Source organism: Apus apus, chromosome 13 (genome assembly GCF_020740795.1).
Source record: "Apus apus isolate bApuApu2 chromosome 13, bApuApu2.pri.cur, whole genome shotgun sequence".
NCBI lineage: Eukaryota > Metazoa > Chordata > Aves > Apodiformes > Apodidae > Apus > Apus apus.
In genome coordinates, this window is record NC_067294.1 from 1,757,333 (window position 1) to 1,776,890 (window position 19,558).

Sequence of the window (19,558 nt, forward strand, 5' to 3'; positions counted from 1 at the left end):
CAAATCAGTGCCTGTCCCAGTTGTCTTGTCCCCTTTTTGAGGAGCCTTTGCTGAAGAATGTGCTCTCAGAGGCTGCAAGGTCAGACTCACCTCAGGGAGGATGCTTTTGTATTCCTGAACTAGGCTCAGTTTCCTGGCGATGAACTTGCTTGGCCTGTCGAGATCTGCCAAGGTGTCAGCAAAGGTTTTCAGGTGGCTGCGCATGCATCTTTCCGCCTGCAAGGACAGTGAGGAGTTATTCCAGCACTTCTGTGACACCTTGGTACCACCTAAATGCTACAACTTATCCCAGGAATTTAGATACTTATGAAAAATAATAACCTACAGGAATTAAGAGCTGCCTTTTCAACATGCCCCCTGATTTTGTATTCAGCAATTTGCTGGACACCAAATTTAGGAAACCATGGTTCAATCTACAATTTTCATTTAAACAGATACCAGGGACAAAAAACCCTCCAAGTGCCTTCAGTGGAAGTTGCAGGTGCCACTAGAAGCTGGAGATGTGAACTTCAGAGGTTTCCAATACTGAAGGTGTTTGTTCCTCCAGGGAAAGGAAGGTCAACCCTGCATTAGGGCTTTGGTTCTTCCTATTGTGTCTCTGTTGAAATTATATCAGCATTGTCTTAATCAAATGAAAGACATTATTGCTGCGGTGTGAATTTTCAACTTTCCTCTTTGAACATAAGAGGGACTGATGCTGTTTGTCTCCTCCTCACTTTGAAGAGGAGATGGGCTCCTATTTCTCACTTGTACTGCCCATCTCCTCCACAAAAAGCTCATTTTTTTCTTTCACTGGATTGCAGGAAAATAGAGCTCAGTGAAATGAATGGATCCCTATGAGATATAAACCAAATAACAGCTTTTTACTGTTCAAAAACTAAGGGTTCAGAGTGAATTTTTGAGGCTCTCAAGATGTCAGCACACATGGTAAGATGTTTGCCTGCTGAGAGAGCCATCTGAAGGGTATGAGCATTGGCAGCAGCTTTCTGTAGGTTCTTGCAATAACTTTGCATTTCCCTGGGTTTCTAGAGCTACCTTAGTGCTATCAAAGTTGTGCAGTGAAAAATAATCATAATAAAAGAAAAAATACTTTAAAATGTGGGGATTTGAGGCAAATAGTTTTAGATAGAAGGAAAAGCTGCAGTTCCTTACCTTAGCATTCACAGTGACAACGCTGGGAGCCTGCCAAGGAGAAAAATGAAGTTAGCAACTTCCACCTGACCTGGGGATGGAGGAGCAGCCGGGTGAAAGCCTTTCACAGGAGAGGAACTTACTGCATTCAAGTTTAGTTTCTCCATGTCCTTGAGGACTTCTCTAATGATCACCCCCACCAAAGCCCTGCTTTGCTCCTCCGGCAGCGCGAGTCTCCCGGCGCGGGTGGGTCTGGCTGCCGGTGGGGGTGCTGAGCTGCACAGCACCCCCAGGCTCAGCACAGCCAGGACCTGGACCAGCATGACCATCTCAGCTCTGCACTTGGGCTGGGTGAACTGTGTGTGGCTTGCCTTGGGCTTCTCTTATATACACATGGCTGGGGAGGAAATGATTAATATCTCACCACAAACACGCTGTCGCTAAAGGGGAGGCGGGGAAGATTTACCTGAAGAGTGGAATCTGCTGGTTATTCAAGTGAGTAAGTGTCTACACACTTTCTACATCCAGAGCAGTTTTGTAGACCCTGGACCTGAATCCCTTTGCAGTGCATTTCCAAGATGATCTATAGAACTCCTGAGTGTGAATCAAGTGTAGATCTGTACCCATGAGTGAAGATACTAGAGTGTGTATTCACAGAATATCTATTCATAGACAAATAGAGACACAAATGTAGATGCAGAAGAACAAAATCTTGGTTTATATGAATTCTTCAGCACTTTCAAAAATTTGTAAAGATAGTGTACAGAATCCCCCAGAGAACTAGAGTTAAAGTGCTCAACACTTGGACATTTACATTTTTTAAGATTTCTACTAAAGCTCCCATAGGCATCTTGCAGTTTCTCAAGGGAATTCTGTGAAATATAAACTTTTAAATATATTGGAGCTTGACTGTGAGTCAGGCCAGCAGTGCCAAGGTGTTGGGGCTCTTAGGAAAGGCACGATAGCCTCAGGGTGCATTTCCCAACTGTCTGAGAAAATCAAGCCTTGAGCAGGAACCAAGGCAGTTTGCAATCAAAATTCATTTAGTATGGATAGAGCTGCCAATGGACAGGACAAGATAATTCTGATTATAAAGTTGAGAAATTTGGTGTAGCATGACTCAGGATCCTGCCGAGCTGAGAATGTTTAAAAAATGAGATTTCATAAGAACAGCTGTCTAGTTTTGGCAGGAGAGGAGGGTCAGCCATGGATGCTGAGCAGCCTCCCCCTGGGCAGGATGGCTGTGGCATCTTGCACTGTGTCAGGTTTGGGCTCCAGGGGTAGATGGGAACCAAGCAGGAGTTTTCCCTGTATTGTTTAAAGTCTGAAAAAGTTCTGGGCTATTGAGAAAGCCCTTGTGGGTGCTGGATGAGGTTCTATCCATCTCCTGGGCAGGCAAAGGCATCCTCTGCTGGGCAGTTCCCTGAGCCCAGCTGCTGTCAGGGGCAGCAGCAGCACAAACGCTGCATCCAGAAATGGTGCTGGGGAGACTTGGCTCTTTATTCCAAGGCTGCTGCTGAAAATCCTGACTACTGCTGGACCCAGACCAGATCTTCCCAGCTTTGCAGGTAGGTACAACTCTGCAGGCTGAGGGTGAATTGTTGCCCACCTGCTCTTTTGAGCAGTGATACCCTAAATGCAGTCAGTTCAGTTATCTCCCCTAGTTGGCTTATGAAACTGTGATGTAGTCTAGGGCAAAAATTTCAAGGGATGTTTTTCTACTAACAAAAGTAGAAATCCAAAGAGCAAACCATTTATTCCAAATATAATGTTTGACATGATCTGCTCTGCTCTTTGCTTGTTTGTTATTGCCCTCAGGAAACAGTAAGATGTTTTACAGCCAGGTTGTCCCTTGGGCAGACTGAGCTGCTGTCCTGGCCAGGCCACAGTCAAGGGCATCTTTGGCAGCACTTCCCTGTCCTGGTTGCAGGTGCTTGAGAACCAGGTCAGAGAACAGGATACCCCTTCCCACTTTAGCTTCTGTGCTTCCAAATATGCCCAAGTCACACAGAATTTTGTATTCTCCATCTCTGGGATGCATTTTGTTGAATTCCCTGGACACATCCATCTCCTGAAATGCTGACCCTACTCTGACAATCTGCTGTTCTACTGTGACAGTGAGTGCACTGGGATGAGCACTATGTAGACAGCCCTGTGAGTTTGCACAAGTCTTCAAAAAAATGTAAATTCAGAAGGGGAAGTGGAAAACGTATCTCCTAAGTCAAGGTATTATCAAATCATACAATCAATCAGCTTTCATCCAGCTACCTCAGCATTCCCCCATATCTATGTATTTCATCTGAGGGGTAGTTTCCAGCAATGAGCTAAAGTTTCCTCATCATTTCACTAATAGTTCAGCCACGCTTAATAATTCCTTCCACATTCCTACAATAATCTATGACACTTCTCTGGTAATTCCCAACATTTTTAGTGCAGCTGTCAGGGTCATATGTACTTCAGGATGACTTTTTTAGTGTTCTGGACATATTTTCATGGCAAGGCAGGGGACTCGGTGTGCCGGTGAGAGCTGACGGCTGCCTGAAAGCTCAGGCAGGATGGAGAGACTGTGCAGAGAGGGATGAGTGATCCAGGAGGAAAATCCACAGGTGTAAAATGTATTAGTAAGAATATTTCAAATGCAGGGAGTGATTTATAGCAGGCCAGCCTAAGGCAGTTACTCACACCATCCTGCTACCATGACACTTGCCAAAAAATACATCAGCCACTGTTAAACTCTGAGCTGATAATCTGAGATAAATGCCAGGACTATGACTTTCCTGATTACTTTATTGGATTCAATCTGGATTGTAGGAGTAAGCAAATAGCTGCTCTGAGGAGGTGATGGAAAAACAGTGTGGCTGTCTGGTGTCAGCTCCATCACCCCGAGGAAGTGCTTCATGGGGAAAGGCTCCTGCATGGCCAGAGCGAGGTGTTTACTGATGTTTCCAGGGATGTGCAGGACAGAGTAAGTATCTGTCAGTGCTTACATCTCCCCAGCCTGCTGCTGTGTCCCAAAGGGAGTTTGCACATTCATAAAATGGAAAGCAGGAAGCAAAAAAGAAAAGGAAAAAAAATAAAATAAAATAAAATAAAGGAAAATAACTCTGCACCAGGCAAACCCAGTGGATGTTTGTGCTGCTTGGCCACCTCAGGCTGGTGTGTTTTGGCCATTTGCCTCCCTCAGTTTTGCACTTTATGCCTGGTCTTCTTAAGAGTACAAAAACCTCAGATCTGACCAAGATTGTCCCTGGTTTATGACTCAAATAGTTAATGAATTATTTTTTATTATAGCCAGGGCCAGGAAAGCTGCCTGCTAAACCCACAGTGTGTTGTCTCCATTCCAGAGGAAACCATCCGCAACGAGGAGACTTTTCATCCTCTTGTGTAGGCAACTGCCACTGGCATCTGAAGAAAAATGTCTTGAGATACCTCAACCTTTCAGCCTCCAGCCTGTCATGTCTGGAGCCCAACAACACCTTCCTCTCACCCACGGGGACAGCCAGCCTGTCAAAGAACAGTTAAACTGTGAAGAACAGAGGTGTCGCCCCAAATCTGTACTGACTACTTTAAAATCCATTTCATCACCTTTGTTTGTTGTAGAAGAGACATGACATGACAAGGCATGGATTTGACAGATGGACCACTTGGTGGTTAAGAGATTGGGTGGATGGCCCCACCCAGAGAGTTGTGCTCAGTGACTCAATGTCCAAATGGAGGCAGGTGACCAGTGGTGTCCCTCAGGAGTCAGTACTGGGACCAGTGCTGTTCAACATCTTTGTTGGAGACATGGGCAGTGAGATTGAGTGTCTCCTCAGCAAGTTTGCTGATGATACCAAGCTGTGTGGTGTGGTTGACACCCAAGGGGAAAGGGATCTATCCCAAGGGACCTTGACAGGCAGGAGAGGTGGGCCAGTGCCAACCTCATGAAGTTCAACAAGGCCAAGTGGAGGGTCCTGCCCCTGGGTCAGAACAACCCCAGGCACAAATACAGGCTGGGGGGAGAAAGGCTGGAGAGCAGCCCTGAGGAGAAGGACTTGGGGGTGGTAGCTGATGAGAAGCTGGACATGAACTGCCAGTGTGTGCTGGAGCCCAGAGAGCCAGTTGTGTCCTGGACTGCATCAAAAGAAGTGTGGCCAGCAGTGCCAGGGGGGGATTCTGCCCCTCTGCTCTGCTCTGGTGAGACCCCACCTGGAGTGCTGTGTACAGCTCTGGGGCCCCCAGCACAAGAAAGATATGGAGCTGTTGGAGAGGGTCCGGAGAAGGGCCACCAAGATGATCCAAGGCCTGGAGCAGCTCTGCTATGAAGACAGGCTGAGAGAGTTGGGCTGTTCAGCCTGGAGAAGAGAAGGCTCCAGGGAGACCTTAGAGCACCTTCCAGTGCCTGAAGGGGCTCCAGGAAAGCTGGGGAGGGGCTTTTCATCAGAGAAGACAGTGATAGGACAAGGGGTGATGGTTCTAAACTGAAAGAGGGGAGATTTAGGTGAGATATTAGGAAGAAATTCCTCGCTCTAAGGGTGGTGAGGAACTGGAATGGGTTGCCCAGGGAGGTTGTTGATGCCTCACCCCTGGAGGTTTTTAAGGCCAGGTTGGACAAGGTTTTGTGCAATCTGGTCTAGTGGTGGGGTTCCCTGCCCATGGCAGGGGGGTTGGAACCAGATGATCTTTAAAGTCCCTTCCAACATTAATGATTCTATGATTCCATGGTAGAGAACCAGTTCCCAGACCCTCCTGCAGCTCAGGCTGAGCTGGTTACTCTACAACCTTCTCATCTTTCTTCTGGCCCCATGCTGTGTTTACCTTTCTCCACTCCCAGAAATTCCCACGGGCCTCTGGGTTTTCCAGGATTATTGTCACTCATCCATGTTCACATTGCAGAGAGCCTTAGGAGCTCCAAAATTACTTGCCTCATGTCCTGCAGACTCAGCTATGGCTATCTGATTTACATATTTTTCCATGGTTTATTTCATGCACAGCTAGTGCCTCGTGTTGACCAGTTCTCTTACAAACATCCTGGTTTACAGAATCTTTGCTCCACATTTCTGCAATAGATGAGTAAGAGCAACTGTGTGTTGGTGGCAGAGGAGGCTCAGAAAGAGAGCCCCGTTACGGAGGGTTTCATGGGCAGTGTGCAGGTTATCCTCAACAAATACCTCTCAGAGTTTGGCTCATTCATGTTTAGTGTCTGTACATTAAAAAAAAAAAAAATGTCCCCAGAGCCCTGAGCTTTGAAGCACAACAGGTTTTGTGCAGCCCTGAGCATCCAACCCCCCTCCCAGCTTTTGCAATGTATGAAACTACAGGTCCCTCCCCAAGAGATGTGCAAGTCTGTTCTGAGAAACTTGCAGGAGCCCTTTCTGGGAAGCAGCAGAGCTGTGGCCAGCTCTCAGCACTGACCTATATTGGAGCCTGGTGCTGGGGGAGGTTTCTGCACAGTCACTGGTGGCAGCTTCGTCAGCCCGAGCAGCTGTGGGGTCAAGGGGGCTGGAGCTGGGCACAGGCAGAGGCTCTTTTGGTGGCAGGAGCAGTGCAGGGAGGCAGGAAGGATGCCCACCTGCCCCTGTCACTGCTGCTCGCCACGTGCCATCAGAGCCATAGAGCCTCTCAAGCTGGAAGGGACCCATTAAGGACCACGGAGTCCAGCTCCAGGCTCCTGGCAGGACTGCTCTCAGCTGCACCAGTTGTGTAGGGAAGTGTTTGGTTTCTTCTGCAGAGATGGGGTGGCTGGAAATAAGATGGGAAAACACAGGTGACTCCTTGGTCTGCTGTTGTACTGCAGATGGTGACCTGCTCTCACACTCAGGGGTCCATCACGCCAAGCTGAAGGTTTAGCTGATTTTTGGAATGCCCACTCTCTGGAGAGAGCCTCTGCAAATGGGTTCATTTCCTTCCTGCCCAATAATCACCATTTATTTACTCTTCTTCCAGTGACTTATTTGGAAATCTATATTTATTTACAAACATACAATGTTTTCTCCTAGAGCCATCAAGGCTACTGGATGATCTTGATTAAATGATCCTGTTAAATAAGTTTAATTAACCAGACTCCCAAGGGAATAAACAAGTAATAGAAATATTCATGTCAGAAAGTTAATTTCTCTTACATAGTTTTATTTCCAACTTCCTACGGAAGCTTTAGAGATGCTTTGTTTTATAAATAAACCACAAGTACAGACAGCAAGTGCTTTCCTGTTCTCTTTATAAATCCTTTGCCAGGGCTAATCAAGATACCAAAAATGTTTGATGAGTGCTTGATTTGCTCTGGTGGGTACCCAAATTCCTGTTGCTGTGAAATGGAGCTCTGAAAAAGTTTATTCAGAGAGTAAAAGTATAAACCATATTGTCTTAACAGCACTGGCCCAGGCTGGCCAGTGCAGGGGTGGAGTCCCCTCCTTGGAGGGTTGTCAAAGCTGTGCAGATGTGCTGCTGAGGGACGTGTTAGTGGTGGCCTTGGCAGGGCTGGGTTAACTGTTGGACCTAATGATCTGCAAAGTCTTTTCCAACCAAAACCTTTCTATGATTCTGTGATCAAGTGTGTTGCATGGGTCAGTCTGCATCATCTCAATGCCCAGCAGAGCCTGAGGTCTGTCCCCCATGCATGTGACCTGGCGTCCCGTTGGGATCCCATTGCTCCTGAGTTTAACTCTGGACAGACACACTTTGCTCTTGTGTGAGTTGCTCCCACGTGGCCAGGAAGTACCTCAAGGTATTTAGTGATAACCTGTGCAGTGACTAGAAGAGTTAATTTCTCATCTCTGCTTTTCTTGATTTTTTTTGTTACTTTTGAAGTCACAATAAAGGTGGTGATTGGGCAGGGGCTGTTCAGGGGAAGGGAAGGGCAGGGAGGGCTCATAAATACTTGCATGGCAGGAGCTTGATCTGGCTGCATTGGCAACAGGTGAGCCAATAGCACTGGGGGGGTTAAGCCCACAGCCATGATCAGCCCACAAACACCAAGCAGGGAAGGTTCATGAACAAGACCTGAATGACAAGGATGATTTAAGCACAGGAAGTAGTTTGGGATATTATATACAATAAATGCAAACCAGAATTGAAACTGCTGGGTCTGATGACCATCAGCCCACTGCCAAGGGTGAGTATAAAAATAATTTTTTTCTTTCCAACCCCTTGTGGTTTGGAAAGCAGCTTTAGGCCTGCCAGGTGGTGGGTGGTGGGAAGGGACTGGAAACTCCCCATTCCCAGTGGTGGTGAACTGGTGATGCTGAGCAGGCAACAAGAGGCAGCTTGTGGTTTCTGTCAGGGAGGAAGGATGCTGCCTATGCACTGTGCCTGCAGAGAGAGTGGAAATGCAGTTTTTACAAGTATCTGTGGATTTATATATGGGTATCTGCCATGAAATGCACCTTCAAAATCAAAGAAAAGACCTATAAAGTCACGGGTGCTGATGGGGTCCTTGTAGCCAAAGGTTTTACCTGGGCAGTTTTTACAGGCTCATAATAGTCTGGGATACAAGTGACCTGATAACAGATGGCACAAATCTGACCTTGTTTTCTCTTGTCTGTGTAACAAATCCTTCTACCACTTTCTATACCTTATTGTTAATAAGACCAAGGTTGAACAATCAGAAGTGAAGTTTGCTTATGTGGCTATAAATTTGTCTCCTGACATTCTGATGTCAAACTTCCTTTTATTATATTTTATACTTTTATTTCCAATTAAAAATTTGTTCAGCCCCTTCTTTTGCTCACAGTGGATCTTTCCTGGACCAAAGCAGTTTTCTTAGCATTTTTTAGCATTTTCTAACTTTTAGGTGGAATAATCCTTTCAGGCTGTTTTTTCCTACCTAATTTTGAGGGGCTTTTATCAACTAAAATGGAAACCAAAATCCCAGGCAAGGTGATAGCAGAGCCACAATGACAGCATGGTTAGAAACTTGGTGAACTGCACTACATGAAGCCATAGGTATTTCAAACAGGTCATTTTTTGGTTTTCAATATTACTAAGCAACTTTTTTTCTCTTTTTTTACTTAGTCATTTTTTTGGAAACTACTGAAGTGACATCTTCAAGATAAGCACCCAGGCAGCTTGGAAAATGTTGACCTGGTGATTAAACATTGATGAGTCTGTTGGCAGAAGAAAATGAGGGGTAATGTGGGAGGTGATGGGAGGGAAAAGGTGCTTCTTAGGAAAGAGCCAAATGAGAGAGCATCACATCCCACCAAGTAAAACCGGTGGGATTCAGCACGATGGAAAAAACACCCTGTGGCCGTGTGGGACCTGGTGATGCACCCTAGGACACCCCATGGGCCCCGGCAGCACTGCCTTCATGCCAGCTCCCCATCCCTCCCTGCTTGGGGCCATTTTTTGTATCCCAAAATATACTTGCTCTTTATCCATCTTTTTCATGGAAATCCCCAACAAAAATCAAAATAACTCTCTCATAGATATTCTTCTTGCTTCTAGGTGGGCTTCAGAAAAAGACAGAGTTTTCCAGCCTGTTTTCCCCTGGTTTTATTCAAGTTAAGGGCATTTAGTGATCACTTCCAGCCTTGTGCACTGGTCAGTATATGGTGAATGTCCCTTTTGCTTTAACATCTTCCTCACTGTTAGTTTCAGGTGACTAATGGAAAAGCAGCATGAGTAATATTGGAGAAATCACCACGGTTCCACCACTCTTTTGTTTTATAGTTGGCCAAAACCATGGGTGAAACTGAAAACAGAAGATCCTGTGAGATGGCAAAACCCAACCTCACCCTGTGAGATACATTTTGTCTTCCCAGCTGGAGCGAGGTCGTACGGCCGTGCTGCAGCTGGGGCACAGCTGCAGGCAGGACTCTCTCCAGCAGAAGCTTTTCCATGACCAGCAGTGTCTTAGGGACAAAAATCCTGGAGTTAAAGAGCCCTGGATGAAGTTGGTGGAACAAAGTGTCTCGAAGCACTCTGTGGTTCCACCGCTGCTGCAAGAGATCCTGCCTGGAGGTTTAATCACATCCTCTGGAAGTTTCTGACATTTCCAAATCAGCTGAGAGGAATATCAGTGTTTAGAATTTCTATGTTATTTTTAAACAACAAAAAAAAACAGACCATTTATCTCTCATCCAATTCAAACAACTGGGATTTTTTTCTCCCTGCCTCCTGGATTGCTTTTCCCACCGAGCTGTGGAGATGGTGGTACCATCGGGGAGAAGTCCTTGAGGTCTCTTGTGTGCTTAAAGGTGACTGCTTTAGCATTCAGAGGTGTTTTCAAAATACAGATTGAAATGGAAAGTCAAAGCCTTCTATGAATTTCTCAAACCGTCTGATTTTCACACCTGTGCCACCAGTCCTCAGCACCACAACATGGCACTTGTGCTCATCCACCAAACCAGTTGCTCGACTGCAGCAGAGTGTGCTCTGGGCTGGGAAAGCCTGCAAAATTGGTGCCAAAAGCTTCATTGCAATATTGATAGTATCCACACAGGCACAGGAAAACAGAAATAGTGCCTGAAACTCCCAGCACCAAAGAGGGGAAAGAGCTAAACCTACTTGTGTTTCTGCTTTTCTGCCATAGAGAGTATATAGAAACCATTCATGGCTTTCTGGCTAATTTCATCCATGTTTCATTTCACTGACCAACTTCCTCTTGTGATCCCACAGCCATTATTTCAAACTCTGCTCAAGTCAGCCTGAAGCTGTCTTGCTAATTCCTCTTTTAAGAGAGTTACTCACACACCTAGATGTGTCAGTGAGGACTGTAGGTAACTGCCGAAGACCAAGAAATAGGAGGATCTCTGAGCATAATTTTGAGGTTTCTCACAACTCCACAGTCACTTCCAGTGTCTCCTTAGATGTCAACGTCTGCTGGTGTTTCTGCTCTCTGACCTCAATGTTTGCAGAAAGGATTACCACTTCTCCTGAAGGAGCCTGCAACTGGGAGAACCTGAGCCAGCTCCTCTCAGAGTGACACAAGCCACGCCTGAGCGCCTGCAGCTGCACCAAGAACACCCTGTGCTTGTGGTTATGGATCTGCAGGTGGAATGACAGGTTGGGAAAACATGAGAGTGGATTGGGGAGCCCCCCAGAAAAGAGCTGCTTCGTTTCTGAATTGTTTTGTGGTGGCCCAGCAGCTCCCATCTCACTGTCTTCTAGCCTGGTGGGATTCTCTGGCTGGTTGTAACCTTGCTGTTTGGCAGCACCATCCCTTGTTTCTGCTGCCACCACAGCAGTGACCTGACCTGCCTGACCATCTTGAGAAGTGTAGCTCCACAGAAATATTCCTAATGCCATTAATGAAGTCACCTCTCTTTCTGTTGTGTATAGTGGATGTATTAACTTCTTGCAACACTTTGCAAAATGTCTATAACTAATGAATGTGTGCCCTGGCTCTCAGCTTCTTGAGCTTTTGCATTAGAACACACTGATGTTACCAAAGGGTACAAGGCTTGATGTGCTGGTCTGTCATTGCCCAGTGTCCTGTGAGCAGCAAGTGGATATTCCAGGAGATAGTGTGAGAGTGTTCAGAAGGGTCCTGACCCTTGGCAAGGTAGGAAATCTCTGAGACAAATGTTATATTCCCATTGCTGAATTTAAATGTACAAACCAGTATTGAAGATGTGACCACCACACACAATACCTTTCTTATATTTTTATACCCCAGTGACTTCCAAACAATTGAGAATATTTTATTAGCCTTTCCCACAGCCTTCCTACAACTGAGCTGAGGCTGCTGAGGAGAGTCTGAAGTGACCCTGGGCTGAGTAAGGCTCCTGGAGAGCCCTTTGCTATTTTTAGTGATGTTATGCTTCCCATGTACATGTCTGTTCATGCCCAGTCACTCATCATCTTAAGCTCCTACTGGGATGCCTCACACTCAGCTTAGGGAGTACTTGGCCCCACTCCACACTTTTCACATTACATCCCATATTCTCCTTTTCCAGAGGACTTTAAGCAATGCAAGTATTTGGTACTGTTAATTCTGGCTTCAAACCCTGCTGATGACACACACTTTTGTGAGTAATTCCTTGAAATTAATTGTTTTGTGCAGTGGCATTTTCCCTTGAACTGGAGTGAGTCAAACCTCTAATCGCTTTGATTCTATTTACAGCCCCTTTTTGCACTCCCTTTTCTCATTCATGCATTCAGACTGGGATCTATCACATCCATTTTATTAGATTATACACTGCATTTTACTCCCTTGGGAGACACATTCTTTGGTTCAAGATGTTAAGGAAGACTGACTATGTCACAGCCAGGTTTGCTGTGTCCTTGGCCAGGACTGATCTTTCCATGTGGCACAAATGGACTCCACGCTGATGCTCCTACAGCACTTTAAAGGGCCTGTCACATGCAGGCTCAGCTCTGATATTCACACCTCCTTTATCTTTCCTTCAGAATCGTCCTCTAAATTCCTAACCTTGCTGTTATGAGAATTCCATGACATGTCCATTCTATCTTTTAATCAAACCAACACAAATGGGCAGCTGGCAGCTGATCAGGGCAAGGAGGCAAAAGACACCAAAACCCCCAACTGACTGGCTTAAATAGCTCACTGCCTGCAGTGCAAATGCTTGTTTAAAAGATGCTCCATTTCAGTGCAGGCCAAGTGTGGAAAATCATGAATGAAGGTGTGAGAGAGTAACAAGAAGTCACACCAAACGCTTTTCAGGCCGCACTCTCCAAGGGCTATTTCAGCAGCTCTTTGACTACTGCTGCTTTTACTGGTGTTGGCTCTGTCCCCAGCGCTGTGTGTCTGTCTGCATGGGCTTCTGACAGCAGATGGCAGCTTCCTCAAAACCAGATCCTAAATCGGGATTATTGCTACGGGAGAAACCAAAGCGGAGGGCTCAGGCTCCGCTCTGCCGGCTGCTGCCGCTGCCAAGGTCACCTCGCTGGCCAAAATTCGGCCATAAGGGCAACTCTCTCCTCACCCGGGCTGGGGAAGCAGAGGGCTTTGTTTCTCTCCGCTGCATTTGGTTGCTCGCTGGACAATGGGACCCACACTTCATGGCCTCACTGGTGTGAACAGGCTGTGACTCCGGCTGCTGCACAAGCTCATCACAGCAGCGCCCACCCCGGGGCTGCAGCTTCCCTCTCACCCACCTCCTGACACCCATCCCTGGGCTGGGGAAGTGAAGCACAGGCAGCTGAACAGTTAGTATAAAACCACTGCACTCTGGTGAACCCTCCGTCCAAAATCTGTGTCGAAATTATTTACTACATATAAATTATCCTTTAAAAATCCACTAAAAGCTGAGGAATCCCCACCAAACTAATGTGAAATGTCAGCACTTCCATATATGCTCAGGTATTGGCTTTGTTATTTACTTACTTTAGAGGTGTGGCTCATCAGCCACAAGCTGAATCACAACATCTGTTTCTCTGTAATCCAAAGAGAAGAGCTTTTGTGTAAGGAAAGTGCAAAGGTCATTACAATGTATGTTTGTGTTTGTATAAAGGGTTTGGTGCTTTACTTCCAGTCTGATGGGGGTGTAACATCACTTCCAGCAACAGAAGTTATCCTTACTGAGGATCACAAGTGTGACTGGAGCTTGGTCCTGTTTGTAGACAGGATCTTTTTGGATTCAAACTGTATGTCCCCCAGGGCAGAAGAGGTTCACCTGAACAACTCTTCTTTGCCTTCTGTGATGGCAGCACAGCTGGCATGGGGCTTACGGGATTAAACCAGTCCCGTCCAACTATACCTTGATTTGTTCCACAACAGCCACGATAGAACTACTTGTGTTCTCATTTCTTATTGCCAGGTAGGAAGAGTGGGACTGGGATTTGTATTTTCTTAAAAAGCTCTTGTAAAGTTTTCCTTTGTTTTTGCAGCAGGAGCCTGTGACCAGGGCAGCCACAGAGCAGCACCCACAGCCCCCTGGCACAGCCAGAGCAGCTCAGAGAGCTCCTGGTGATGGATGGATGGAAGCAGAACCCAAAGGAATAAAGTAGGGCACAATACCATTTCTTATCCAATATCTGCTGGTATTTTGATAGACTCAAAATCAAATATTCTAATTTTCCTAATTTGCATAGGCAATGAACTGATTTTTCTTTTTTTCCCTTGTGAATAGTTAAGTAGAGGTTTTGTCTCCAGCCTTTTCCTTACAGTCAGGGAGATTTTTGGCACTAAGGTCATTCATCTCAGCAAACAGTCATGCATAGGTTAAATATGGTTAAAATAATGAGACACAGTAAAAATTTGCACTTGGGAAATTCCAAGAATTATAATTAGTGTGTGTATATACATACATGCAGTAACCAAACTAAATGACTTTATTGTGAAAGTTTAGCAGGTAGAAGACAGTGAATTAGTGTTATTCCAGTGTCATGTAGGGCCCTCATTACGCCAAGTACCCCAGGTCAGACATTCAGAGACAGTTCTTGCTGCAGTTTTTAACTGTCAGAATCCTGAGGGCACAAACAGGTTTTGATGGTCCTGACTGGCCTCACCTGGGCTCCCACCCACACCCTCCCCATGGGCCCAGGTGCCTATTTAAGGTCAGTCCCAGGAACATTTCCTGTTTTGCAGTTGTGCTGATCTCTACCTCAGTCACAGCCATGCCTGTGCTTGTCAATGGGACCTGCAGTTTTGGGTGCTAGACCTGTGGACTGACTTCCTGACCTCATCACCAGAGTTACCTGGTGGTTTGGCCTCTTGGCCGATCTCTAGTTGCCACCCTGAGGCCTGTCCTGCTTGCTGTGCTTGGGTACCATGGGATTGAGCCCTGGCTTGGGAGGTCAGGTGTGCTCTTGTGCTTGGCTCCTGGCTCTTGGGGAGCACTCAGCCCTCACTGCACCCTGACTGCAACTCTGCACTTCCCAGTAAGGTAAGATACACGTGGAGAGAAACATAGTTCAGATGAGAGCTGCTAGCAAATCAAAATGCTCTGCAAGCTAATATGGATAATACAAATGTTGAGAGTGCTTTAGGCACCTGTGAGAGGAAGTAACTGTTGGTACTGGCTTGAGTTGGTACTTTGACTTTGCAGGGTTGACTCTGTCCCTTCATTTAATCAACATATCTTTCTCTAAATCTTCAAGGTCAGGTAGCAAGAGCTGGCACCATGCTGCATGTTTGTACAGCTTTCAGCAGCAATTTGTACTGTTTTTGTGGCTATGAGATGTGAAGTAGATTTATTGTCGTGTCAGTCCTGTCACTTTGTCTGGGCTTGGGCTGCCAAACAGCACTGACCTCTGTGCTGTCCCTCTGGACAATACATCCCCTGCTCCCCCTGAATCACAGAATTATTTTGGTGGGGAAAAGCCTTTAAGATCACCAAGTCCAGCCGTTAACCCAGCACTAAGCCATGTCTCTAAGTGCTACATCCACACTCGTGCTGCCCTCCAGCCCTCAGTCAGGAGCCCACGCTCAGCTGTGTGAGCTGACCCCTGGGAAGCACAGCCTGGACCTGATTCTCCTTCCCCAGGCAGAAAAAAAGGAGAGAGAGAGATGGCTAAAGGGGCTGGTGCAGGATGGGGAAGGAACACGCACGACGTCTGGGGTAGCTTGCTGCTCAAGGTTGCGATCTCCAATATGGGCAGGTAACGCTGAGCAGGGCAGGGAACCCGCGGCAGGTGTCGGCGCCTTAATGAGGCGGCGGGTTAATTAGCAGCGAGGGACCCGGCGCTGTCCGTGGTGCTGGAGGCGCCGCCCGGGGCGCGGCCGCGATCCCGCCCCAGGGTCCCCCGAGCCCCCCGAGGGACGGGACGGACACGGGGACAGGGCCTGGCTCCTGGGGTGAGCCCAGCATGGCCAGCTGAGGTGGCAGGCACCCGAGGAGCTTGACAGGAGAATGGACGATGGCTCATCGGGTACGTCTGTGCTTTGCTCCTCTGGAAGCACCTTCCTCACTCCCAGGCGTGCAGGGCAAGCACCTGAACCCTCTGCATAGAATTCGACACCTTGCTGCTTCTAGAACCCGTTAGCTGCAATTTTAGAATGTAGAAATTAAGAAATGAGCTCGGATTGAGATCCCCACCCAGCCAGTTCAGACTCACCCATACTATGAGATGCTGGAGGAAGGTAACACAAATACCTCAACTGCAGGAAAAGCCATGATGAGAGCTCACAACTTTCTAGCCCTGGGACAATCCAGCCATGAGGTGGAAAGCTACAGGCTTTGCAGATTTCATTGTGATCAGAATCGATTATTTCTAAACTTATGGCTCACCAAACTCATCATTTTAGACATGGCAAATCGGATGACTGGTGGATTTCTGACCTCCACAGTTCCCTTGCAGATACAGATAAAGAGGTGTGTGGCTTCACTCTGCACCCAAACAACAGTGCTGCTAGTAATAAAGAGCATTAGTTGACCAATTCTCCTTTACAGACCAAAGAAAAGATCAAGGAGAAAACTCAAGGTGTAGATACAACCTTCAAAGCAAGCTGAATAAATAAACTTAAAAAGTTCCTGCCCAAGAGCAGAAAGCAAGGAGCTTTGAACAATAATGAAGGAAAGGGGGGGGATCTGCTCACAATCAACTGAACTGGGACATTTTGGACCTGGGCATGTTGTGGTTTGATATTAGACCAGCTGACTTGGCAATGGGTAACATAAAGCTCCAAAGAAACACTGAGAGATGATGGAATCAGGTTGAACATCTTTGTGATCAACACAAAGGGGAAGCTGAAATAGCATCCTGGATAGGGATGGTCTTTACTTAGCAGATTCTTGTATTGATTCCCTCCATAAAGGCTGAATTACACAGGGGAAGAATTATCTCAAAAATAAGAATTCTGCAATGAAATTATAAAGAGAGGACAAAGTCATCATCATAACAAGCCAGAAGGGCAGACAAAGCTGCTCCTGGAATGTGGGGGAGTGCTGAGTCACTCTGCATTAAGTGCTGCCATAGTAACTATTTACCAGCTGGTTGAGAATGAGAAGAGACTGGGAAACCTGAAATAAAAATCAGACAAGTTGCAGCTTGAAAATGTTACAGATCTTCTTAAAAGATTGAACAGAATGGAACACTTTCTAAGGTTTTTTGAATTAGGGTTACTTAGGGCAAATGGTTTGCATTGGGCTATTGAACAGATATAAAATTATTCAAGCAAGAAATAAGAAACTGATCTTTCTTTTCTGGTAGACTAATGTTGTACCTCATTGTGAGAACAAGTAGGAGCCACTTTGGATTTGTTGGCCAGTCTTTTCTGATGTTGTCCTCTGCTCTGGCTATTAGGAAGATGGTTGCTGGCCAGTGCTTGTGACTTAAACTTCTTGATGGCTCAAGGTATGTCCTCTGCAGGACAGACAGCTCTGTGGTGCTGTGGCAATTTGGGCCACTTCTGTGACTCATAAGATTCTGGGTGGTTTCTTACTGTGGAAAATTTCAGCATCATCACAACAGGTGTCTGTCGCTGTGACACCTCTGAAGACAAAATCTCCATTACAGTCATTCCAGGTAATGAACACTGAGTGGGAGCACTTAATTCAGCACTTAAATTGGCTGCTGTTGAGGAGTGGGCAACTTCAGAAAATGGAGTAGCTTGGCCTTCTGATAACCAGTTGGGCCAAGTCAGCCTTGGGGTCCAGAGAAGCAGAAAGCAATTAGAGGTTTTAAAGCCAACAACTAGGAAAAGATTCATGAGATCTTCACAGAGAGGCAGGAAATCTGTGGTGAAACACAGGAAGTCACTTCTTTTCAATTTGCATAGAGATTGGAGGAGCTGCTGCAGGAGGTGATGAGGTCAGGGAAGCTCTTCTTTGCAGTGCATGGGCAGACACCTCGTGGCTCCCCAAAGCAGTGGCACGGAGGTTCAGGTGGTATTTGTTGTGTCAATGACCTTCATCCCTACGTTAGATGGAGGGAAGGTGTTTTCCAGACTCATTGTGCAACTATACATGCAAATCTGCTTGCTGTCAACCTGTTAACCAGTTCTGGCAGCTGGTGGACTTCAACCAGTTTCTGCTGGTCCCTCTGCTTCCCTAAGGAAGTATTACTTAATAAGGTCCATCTCCTGAAGGAGTAAGAGATGCCATATCACTAGGACAGCTTAATTTGTCTTATCAATGAGCTTCAGTGTTGCCATTTCTAGCTAACAGAGCTTTCCAGGATGCCAGAAGCAGGACTCACCAAATTATACAGGTGGTTCAGGAGCAGTCTGGGCTTTCCTAGGCACAGGTACTGTAGGATCTGGGCAGCCTGCAGGAGGTGAGACATGCTAACATGTTCCAACACAAAATCTGTAATAGGGAGGAAGGTAAAAAGTGGAGTAGAAACTGCTCCTTCTTATGAAGAAAGAGAAGGTTGTAGGAACAGGCTGGACAAAGGCTCTCAAGTAAAATAGATTGTGCAGTATTTAATCTGTAACATATTTTTTCTCTTAAGTAAACCAGATTGCAGTAGAGATTATTTTGCCAAGTTCTATTTTATAGCTGTTTGATTTGATTTTATGACACCGGGTGTAGCTGAAGGCACAATTGCTGCAGGGTGTAGAGGCATTCACTGTGAGAACTGTAGTGTGAGGAACCAGGTAGTGTTGTCTTCATTTCCCAGCTCACTTGTTAGCAGGCCTGGTGATGGTTTCTGCTTTGAGGACATGGATCTTGGAAGCCAAATAACCCTTGGGTAAAATGGATGTGTCAAATTCCTAACAGCTTTCAGGAACAGGCAGTGGTGACACTAGCACAAGTGACATCAGTTTTCACTAGTTCCTGGTCCTCTGTTCACAGGACACTTTTTTTTTAAAGTCTTTCATAGTGAATCAGAAGGAAACCACATTTTGAAAAATTGCTTTGAAGTGGAAAATTCATCATTTCCATCAACTTCATTCTCTCCTTTAAGAAAACCAAAAGCCTCCAAAGGAAACGTGTGTCCTGACCAGCTGTGATTGCACCTGAGCTGAAGGCAGGACAGGTACCAGCTACTTCCTGCTACAGGCAGGGAGTTTTTTGGGGTGTATCTTAGTCCATGCTCACAAAGAGTTAAGCAGCTGCAGACCAAGCTTGGAGCAAGCAGCTCTGCCTGCTTTGCAGACCTGCCATGTTAGTCACTCAAAAGGCTGGGAAAATGACACTGTGCCTTCAAAGCTTTTCTCCTCTTTTCATTACTTGAATTTATTCATAATATCCATAGTAGTGTGGAGACAAGAGTTTACCCCATGGGCACTGGGATTGCAGAGGGATGTTGGATGGGAGCTCCCCACTGGTGCAGCCCTTTTAAAGCCCTTTTCTGCAAAGCCCTTCTTGTTCCACGGAGCTCGGAGCCTCATTTCCTGCAGCCAGCTTTTTCAGGGAAAGATGGAATTGCAAAGAACACAAATCTGCTATTCCCCCCATGTATTTCTTATCACATACAGAGCTTGTCTCCTTTTTTTAAGGTAGCCATGAGCTGTATTTTAAGCTGTTTGCACAGCAATGTCAGTCTCTCTTGCAGCCCTGCTGATGAAGCTGTAGGTCTTTCAGCATCTTTGATGGTCAGGGCTTTTAGGACTGTCCCGGTGCAGGTCACCGTCCAGTGGCGATTTGGCGGCCAAGGGTAA